This window comes from Mustela nivalis (genome assembly GCF_964662115.1).
Source record: "Mustela nivalis genome assembly, contig: HAP1_SCAFFOLD_851, whole genome shotgun sequence".
Lineage (NCBI taxonomy): Eukaryota > Metazoa > Chordata > Mammalia > Carnivora > Mustelidae > Mustela > Mustela nivalis.
In genome coordinates this window covers 94,180-103,220 of record NW_028135813.1, presented here as the reverse complement: position 1 = coordinate 103,220, position 9,041 = coordinate 94,180, and the positions used below count along the sequence as shown (strand labels likewise).

At 41.9% G+C, this 9,041-nt stretch overlaps 1 pseudogene across 1 annotated transcript; it reads right to left on the bottom strand.

Annotated features, from left to right (window-relative positions):
• Positions 1–921: 921 nt before the first annotated feature.
• Positions 922–3,176, bottom strand: LOC309857534 (kelch-like protein 13 pseudogene; annotated as a pseudogene). The gene has a single exon. The product of its transcript is annotated as a kelch-like protein 13 pseudogene (transcript).
• Positions 3,177–9,041: the final 5,865 nt, after the last annotated feature.

The following is a 9,041-nucleotide window of genomic DNA, read 5'->3' as shown; positions in this document are numbered from 1 at the left end:
CTTTTATTTTTTTTATTTTTTATTTTTTTGACATTAAATGCTTTTTTATTGAACAAAAAGAGATAAAACATGGAAGTTGAAATCACTGAGCAAAAGCAGCTCCCCAGGGGAGGCTGCTACACTTTGTACTAAATAACCTTATGAATTGAGAGTATACAGAACACAGATAATATGCAAGTTACCTTAACAGCAAATGAGAAGGCATAGATTACAGTTTCGGAAGGAAAAATTTGGTCAAGTGACAAATTTAGTTGCTCAACATTTCTAGCCCTTGTCCACCTAAATTCAGTAGGATTTTCCATGTGTGCTACTGAATTCCCATTTTAACGGAAGCTGCTTTTTGGTAGAAATTTTAAAAGATCATTCAGGTTTATTTGATGTGACATTCCATTTTTAAAATTTTGTGTCTGCTCAATGTACATGTGTGTATGTATTTATACACACTTTAGAAACCCCGAACTCTTGTTTCTAAGCAGAGGGGTCATGCTGTTTCTTTTTATTATTATTAATATTGGTGAATTTCAGTTATTATTTCTCCTGTGTGTCTAAGAAACTTCCTATGTTTTCAATGCACCCACGCAGATAGGTGGGTTGACAGATATGTCAAAAATACTTTATGAAAAGAGGGAGGTAGCTCATGCGAGTTGGCAACCTTTTGTCTATTGTTTCCTGTTAGAGCAAGCTGCCTCCCTTCGACATCTCACAGTCAAAGATGAAAGGAAAACTTTTTACTTTGAAGCCGAGTTAGCACAGTTGTACACTTACTACAATCCACCTTCGAGTTGGTTCGCTGGGCTTTCTAATGTAAGATGACAAATACCTTACACCCAATACACAGCATCGAAAAAGTACTGAAGAAACATTTTATAGACAATATCTTGGGTTGGTTTTTTTTTTTTTTGTGGGTTTTGTGTGTGTGTGTGTTTTGTTTTGTTTTGTTTTTATATGTTAAACATCAGCTTCAATGGGATACATTTCCAGAATGGTTTTGTTACCAACTTTATAAACACCCTAAGCCAAAGAAACAGCACAAATAACATCAATGTTGTCTTTTTTTTTTTTTTCCAATATCTGTAACAATTACTGGAGGCTAATCCTTACATACACTACTAAAGGGGGCGCAAAAGAAGAGAATTCATGACACGCTGCAAAGATAGGAACACAGCATCTTAGTCGCGGGGCGGGGTTGATCTTAAGGTGCAGAAAAGGTGGACTCTCTAGAAGGTGATGGTGTGGTTTCTTGGGGAGGGAACACCGTGAGTGTACAAGCTCGGATGCCACCAAGGGACTCTGGGAGATCAAACACCTTATGCCACTCATCTTTGTCAGGGTCATATTTCTGCACTATCTCCACCATACAGCGATTATTCCAGGAATACCCACCGACCACGTAGATCTTATTTTCAAAGACTGCAACCCCGACATCGCTCTGCCCCCTTAACATGGCAGCAATTGGGGTCCACTGGTCAAGGATAGGTGAGTAGTATTCACAGCTTAGGACATCATCATAATCACTTGTGCCTCGGAAGTGATTGCCGCCAATGACGTAGAGCCTCTCGCCCACCATACACTCTGACCGTGGTCATCGGCGCCTTCTGGATCCATTTGTCAGTGTCCGGGTCAAAGCACATGAGCTCCTTTTGGAAAGTGTCATGAGTGATTCCCCCTGAAATATAAATGACTCCTCCATACACAGTTCCAGCATGGCCCTAGTGGGGTTCACTCATTTTGGCAACATAGGTCCATTCATTTGTTCTTGGATGGTAACACTCCACTGTGGGCAGTTCACCAGCTGCATTTCGCCCACCGACTGCGTACAGATATCCTTTGAGGGCACTTAGGTGGAAAAAGGTGCGCTTTTCATTTAAAGATGCAACCTGCATCCATTTATTGTAGCGAGGATCAAATCTGAAGACCATATCGACTGCTGTTTTTCCTTTTGTGTCATAATTGCTCTGTCCGCCGATGACATAGAGGAAATTTCCAATGACAGCAATGCCATGCTTGTACCGTGGGGCATCCATGGGGGCTAACGATTTCGATTCATGGGCCTTTTGATCATACATGCGCAATTCCTTGCTGACAACCAGCTGCTGCCTCAGAACTCCGAGTGTGACCAAATGAGTGGTGTCAGAGGGAATGGCAGTCCTGTCTGACTGCATCACTGGCTGCATGTATGGCATCATTTGGTAATTGCTGGCTTCCAAAAGGAGATTCACACAGGTATTATCAGTTCTCATGAAATCCACGGTTTGCACATAATTGATGAGCTCCTGCGGTGTCATCAGTGGAAATCCTATGTTCTTCATTAATTTGGCAGCAAAGTCCATCCGAGGCTCTTCTAGGCGTAGCCAGAGACAGGTAGCCTTAAAGAGCTCAAGTTCAGTGCAGTGCTTAAGGCTATTACTGGAAAGCACAAAGGCAAGATGCTCAAAAGGGAGCTTCAAGAACTCCCCAGTGCTCAGCAATGCGGGAAAATTCTTCAAGACAAAACTGTTGACATATTTATCCACTTCTGTCAGATTGTAGGTGTTGGCAATCTGACCAACTTCGACACAATTGTCTAAAGTGACCCCAGATATGAGAAATACTTTGCAGAAGTCCAAAACCGGCAGAATCTGAAGAAAACTGGAGCTTCGAGGGTGTCCTGAAGGTTGTCCATGTTAAGAGAAAGCTTTGCAGTATAAATGAAATCAATAATTTTCCTTAAGTCGACTTTGCTCACACCGTGAAGCTTAATGCACATTAAATCTTGTTCTTTCATTCCACCTGTGAACATTGCCTTGAAGTAATCACTAGCAGAGGCCATCATGACTCTATGCACAGGGACGGTGTCATCTGTGCCACCAGGCATCAGGGTCACATCGCAAAGCAATCCTTCAAGTCGAAGCTGGTCAAAGCCCTGTAACACCACCGAACTGTGGGTATTGCTGGTAAAGACGCGTGTGGTCCCTGCCTTGGAAGACCGCAGATGGGATGAGAGACCCATTTCGCTGCTTCCAAGGGACAATTTCATGTGCTGGTCCTCCTCTTCCACTAGAGATCGGTTACGGAGTATTGCAGCGACTGACTCCCCTCTATGAAGATGATCCATCACCTCTAACACTCGGATAATGACCTTGTTTGCCGCGTCCCCGCGTCCCGCCGTCCGTCAGTCCGCTGCCGCACTCCGAGGGCCAAAGAGAGAGTCGCACGGCGCAGCCGGGGCTCCCTCCCGCTTGCGAGACACCGCCCCCCCACCTCCGCAGCCCCTGGCTCGTCCTGGTCACTTCGCCCTCGCGCAGGTGGAGAGCAGGGACCCTAACCCGTCCGCCGATCCACTTATTTTCCAAAGTCCCCGTTCCCGGCTTCCCCGGAAGGGGAGATTGAGCTGCTGCGGCCGCATTGGCAGAGCCTCCGCCTGACCTCGGGGGTTGGGGGGTGCGGGGGGAGAGGGAGGGGGCGGGAGTCCAGTTAAGGAGGGGAGGGGGCGGGGGGAGCGAGCTCGCGGGCGGGGGGAACATGGCGGCTGGGGTGGCCCCGGCGGCGCCTCATATATATTCTTTTTTAAAATTAAATTAAATTAAATTAAATTGTGTGTGTGTGTGTGTTCCAAAATTCATTGTTTATGCACCACACCCAGTGCTCCATGCAATATGTGCCCTCCATCATACCCACCACCAGGCTCACCCAACCCCCCACTCCCCTCCCCTCCAAAACCCTCAGTTTGTTTCTCAGAGTTGACAGTCTCTCAGAAGTGACTTGGGGGAAATCGGAGGGGGAGATAAACCATGAACATTTAACAAGATTAAATAAACTTCTGAGAAAAGAAACGCATTGAATATATGAATAGTCACAGCAGAAAGGAAGGACTTTTTTTTTTTTTTAACATCAAATGAAAACTATTAAACAGAAGACATTATGTTAGGGGAAATGTGCATTCTTGAGATTATTATCCAATAGAAATATTTATTTCTTTCCTATAAAAATGATTAAAACAAAAATAATCGAGCTTATTATTTGTTATATTTATGAGTGTTTATGAATTATTTGCTGGGAAAATATGTATTTAGCAGATTATTTTCTCCTTTCAGAAAATCATTAAGATTCCCTAAATATGACATGTATCTTTAAAGGGTTTTGGAAATAATGTACTTTAATTTCCTGCCCTCTAGTGACCAAAATAACACACTCATGCCTTTCCATTGAACAAAGTGCATGCTTTAGTATCAGGAAATAAAATTATATTAGAGAATTTGGGGACAGACAATATGAGAAATTCTCGTTGTCATTTATGTGTTAAACTTTAGTGTAACAAATACCATTTTGGCATTTTATTTTATTCAGAGTTTGGTACATGACATTAAAATTATTAAGTAAAAGTCGATATGCTGCTACTAGCTCTCACTTGGCTATCTTTGACCTGTATCTATAATTACAGGGTATGTACTATAAGACCTGGTAACAACCAGGAAGTCGGTAATTTAATATCTTTTTTTTTAAGATTTTATTTATTTATCAGAGAGAGAGAGAGGGAGAAAGCGAGCACAGACAGACAGAATGGCAGGCAGAGGCAGAGGGAGAAGCAGGCTCCCTGCCGAGCAAGGAGCCCGATGTGGGAATCGATCCCAGGACGCTGGGATCATGACCTGAGCCGAAGGCAGCTGCCCAACCAACTGAGCCACCCAGGCGTCCCAGTAATTTAATATCTTTAATCTTAAGTATCAGAAGTGAAGAAAACTATCTAACCGTAAAAGTGACTGCCAATACTAAATTCATTTGAATCTTAAGTCTAGGCAGTAGTAAGCTGGATAACTTGCCTGGGAGTTTAAGCCTGAGATAGAAATAATCAAATAGTTGATTGCTATAATAGGACTAAATAAGGTAGAACTTCTGGATTTGATTAAGTACGATGTTAGCATTGTTTGGTATCCTAATTACTGACTGCATCATTGCTTTACTGCCTGAACATTTTGGCATTCCTGGGCCCAGGAATGTATGTGGCATTTGTGCCAGGAATTTATCACCAACAAATTTACTGAGTTTGTATTAACCCCATCTTTGGTGTCTGGTAACTAAATTCAAAGTGAAAGAGCTCAGTCATCACACCATACTCTCAGGTCTTGTTGGAGCTCTGAGATCTTGCATCCAGAAGGGGTGGCACTATGTTCTGATGTTATACAAACTGGGTCAATGCTTTGCATATGTAGAGGTTCTTTAAAATCCATTACCCTACTTCATAAGACATATGTTTAGGGCTGCAGACAGGAACTCATTTTCACAGGGATGGAGGTCTTAGGTGGAAGTGGGTACTGCAGGGCCAGCTATTTCTGAGGCCACCGTCTGAGAACACTACAGTGGTGCTTTTCCAGGCAAAGCCAGAATGTCCCTTGAAAGGGTATGAGCTCTCCACCAACTTCCATGTGACTGTCCCTGTGTGGAGAACAGGGTTGAGTGGGATGGCATCCTATGTGAGGTGTTAGAATATGATTTTGGGACCAGTACACCCCATGCCAAGCTCTCACTCACTGTACGTTACCTATATGACCAACTCTGCATCAGCCTCTCTCTTCCTTACAACAGCCTTGCCAGATGGGTGTTATCCCCCCATGTGAAGAGGCGCTAACTGATGGAAAGACTAACTTTTGGGGTTACTTTTGGATCTCATGTCTACTGAGCTTCTAAACATGACATCTTTCACTTAATACCGATTGTTACTTTTTTAAAAACAGAAAATAGTAATTGCTTCATTTTAGGCCTTAGAGACAGAAATTGCCAATGGTATTATATGCAGAGCATAGAGGAAAACACAATGCACAACTTAAGAAGAAGGACGAAGAAGAGAATTAATATTCTCCAACTAAAAAACATACTAGAAAAAAGTATTTTAAAAAACACTAGAAAAAAAACCCATCTGAAGCAAGATTTATTATATCCATTTAAGAGATAAAGAAACTGAGGCTCAGAACAACTTTTTAAAGGGAGATAGTAAAAAGTACAGGCTCAGAATCACTTGTTCAATGGCAAAAGCAGGGCCCAACATAGGTTTGGCTGTATCTACAGCATTTCTACTACACCACATGTATTTTATCTTAAATAGCAATGTAGGCATAGCCTAATTTCTAGGACATATGAAGAAACGAAATAATTTTTAGTACGATTTTAAAAAAACTAAAAATTATAAGTTTGGGTTTTGTTTTGTTTTGTTTTAGAAATTTTCGACCTGACTTTCCTCTGTCTCTGAACAATTTTCATAACTGTACTTCAAAGATGGGGAAATATCTTAGTAGGACATGCCTTCTGGTTGAAAGACTTATAGAAGTAGTTGTTCTATTCACCTCTCCAGTTATTTGGGGCTTCCTCTGGAATGTAGTCCTTGTTAGCCACTCCCTCTTTTTAGAAGGTGATGGGAAGAGGAAGATTCTTCACAAGAAAAAATTGTTTTTGTTGGAGTTCTTGGTAAATGCAGGGGGCAGAGGATTTCCCAGTAATGGCAGGAACAATAGTTCACAGAAGAGTGGATGTAGCTCTTCTGAGACTGGGCAGGAATTCTTCTGTGTTGCTCTTGGAAAGGATAAAGAGACAGGAAGAATAAGAGTAAGGGTGTGGAGCTGTTAAGACAAAGTCTAGGATGAGTGGAAGGGACGATGAAACTCCGCTGTAGTGGATGACCAACCAATGTTTGAAGAGCAGGGAGATCTGGGGTGCCTATTGTCTCCATTTATGACTCCCCTAGGAAAGCTGTGGCGTGTCCAGGTTGCTTCTGCATGTTTTGGGGTATGCAGCCCTTTGGGTCTTCCTGCCCTGTTATGCTCACATTGGAGTCAAAGAGGGACAGAGAAGACACAGCTCAAGCATGTTGGTGCCCGGGCTGTAGACAGCACTACGAGAAAGTGACTACTTGGGTATTTGCATAAATGCAAGAGAATTTGTGCCAGCTATACCTAACCACCTTGAAGAAAATAGACCTTGGCCAACATTGCACTACTTTAAATAACTTGTTTTTGATAGATAACAAAATAGAAAGGAATCTACCTTATTTACTCAATGTTTAGAAATCTTACTTTTGACCTTCAAAAAATTAGGAATTTTTGACTTAATAGATGAAATGTGCATTTAATCTGAATGTGTAACACCTCACCCCCATCAAAAAGCTATTTTATAAACCTGATGCAAGACATCATACAACTAATGCCATGTTAGAAGTGAGGAATTTTGTGGAAGAAAGACATATGATCTGCTCCAAGTAATCATTGTGGATAAAAAAAAAAAATTTTTTTTTCAATAACAAAGGGTGCCTGAGTTAAGCTTCTGTCTTCAGCTCAGGTCATGATCTCAGGGTTCTGGGATGGAGTCTACATTGGGCTCTCTGCTCAGCAGGGATCCTGTTTCCCCCCACCCCCCTCTGCCTACCTCTCTGCCTACTAGTGATCTCTGTCTCTCTGTGACAAATAAATAAACAAATAAATCTATCTTTTAAAAAAAATTCAATAACAAAAAACCTCAATAATTTAAGAGAAAAATGTCTAAAGAGGGCCAAGACCAATATTTATTAATTCAGCTGATTGAAAGAATGGCAGACAGTGTTAGTGAAGGGGATAAGAATTAATATTTTGGAATTTTTGTATCTTTACAAATGTTAACTTTATCACAAGGATTCTTTGATGTAGATTTTTATCTTAAGTTTTCAAAAGAAGAAACTAAATGTAAATTGCCCAGTGCCACATAGCTACCAAATGGAAAAACCAGATATAAATCCAAATCATCCTGACTCCCTACTGCCAAGGGTTGAGAGTGTAAGTGTGTGGGTTCCCTCACTGTCCTCTAGCCAGTATTCTTGCCAGAGTCAACAGTTAACTATGACCCACTTGCTCTGGAGCTGGGATCTCCCTGGAATCCCTCTCTTTCTGCCAGCCCCCATTGGCCACTTTCCAGGCAGCCCTCATTGATCATTAGAGTTTGCATTGAGCCAAACCTTCCCTGCCATGCCTTTCCTCACCTGCTGCCTCATGATCCAAGTTCACACTGGATGCAAAGACACGTGGTCTTGAGTAAGGATATTCATGTTCAGAATAGGGCAGTGGAAAATGTACCTGCTCCAGAAGACAAAGATCTCCCTTGAAGGGAGCACTGAATGTTTAGAGAAACTGTGCTGAAGAAGATTCAAAGAAAGAGAAAAGGAGAGACATAAGCCATAGACAGCTTTTCTTAAATCAATTCAAAACTGGCACAGGAGCAAGAATTGATGGCAGCAGGGACTTCTGCTATATAGACATTTCCCAAGGCTCTTTTCTTGCCAAGAATAGAACATCTGAAAAGTTATTGATTTTTTTTTTTTCTAATGACAATTTGAGCTCCCAAAAGCCAGAACAAGCAATTAGAGGAACTGCTGTTACCAAGGTAATTCTGGCCAGTGCGGAAGCTTCTAAGTGGCAGATCTCAAGGGTGACAAATGTGTCTTTCTATCACTGCCTCCCATTCTGCCGAACTCTTGACATGAAGACTGTGGGGTAGGGTTGGGGCAGAGGTAGGGAAGATACCTTTGGAGCTTGGAGCATTTCTCTAGCAGGGATAGGAGGATTGAAGTGGTATTAAAGGGGGAGGAGAGAGAATAGCCAAGACACTTTTAACCTATTAATGCTAAGTAAAATAGGGGCAAACCTCACTGTATTGCCTTTCCTCCTACTCTCCCCAAAAGATCCTGTTGTCCGGACCCAGAATTTAGGTTGTGCTTTTGGAAATGATGGCTTAGGTATCTCATGGCCTGGCTTGGGTCAGTTCAGGAAATTATCCACCATTTATTTCCACAAGAAGATATATTCTGAGCTCCAATTAGTCAAACTTTCCGATATATTTTTGGAATGCAATCAAGTTTTAAATTGGGAAATGCCTGTAGCTCCTCATTAGCATTCCTCTGTGCCAATGCCTGTAATCCAGTTTAGGATGTAGTTTAAGAAATCATTCAGCAGAAATGAGAAATTCATGTATACTAAAAAAAGTAATGATCTTTATCAAATTTTAGGGGTACGGGGAGAAGCACTGGTTTGGGCTGGTATTTCTGG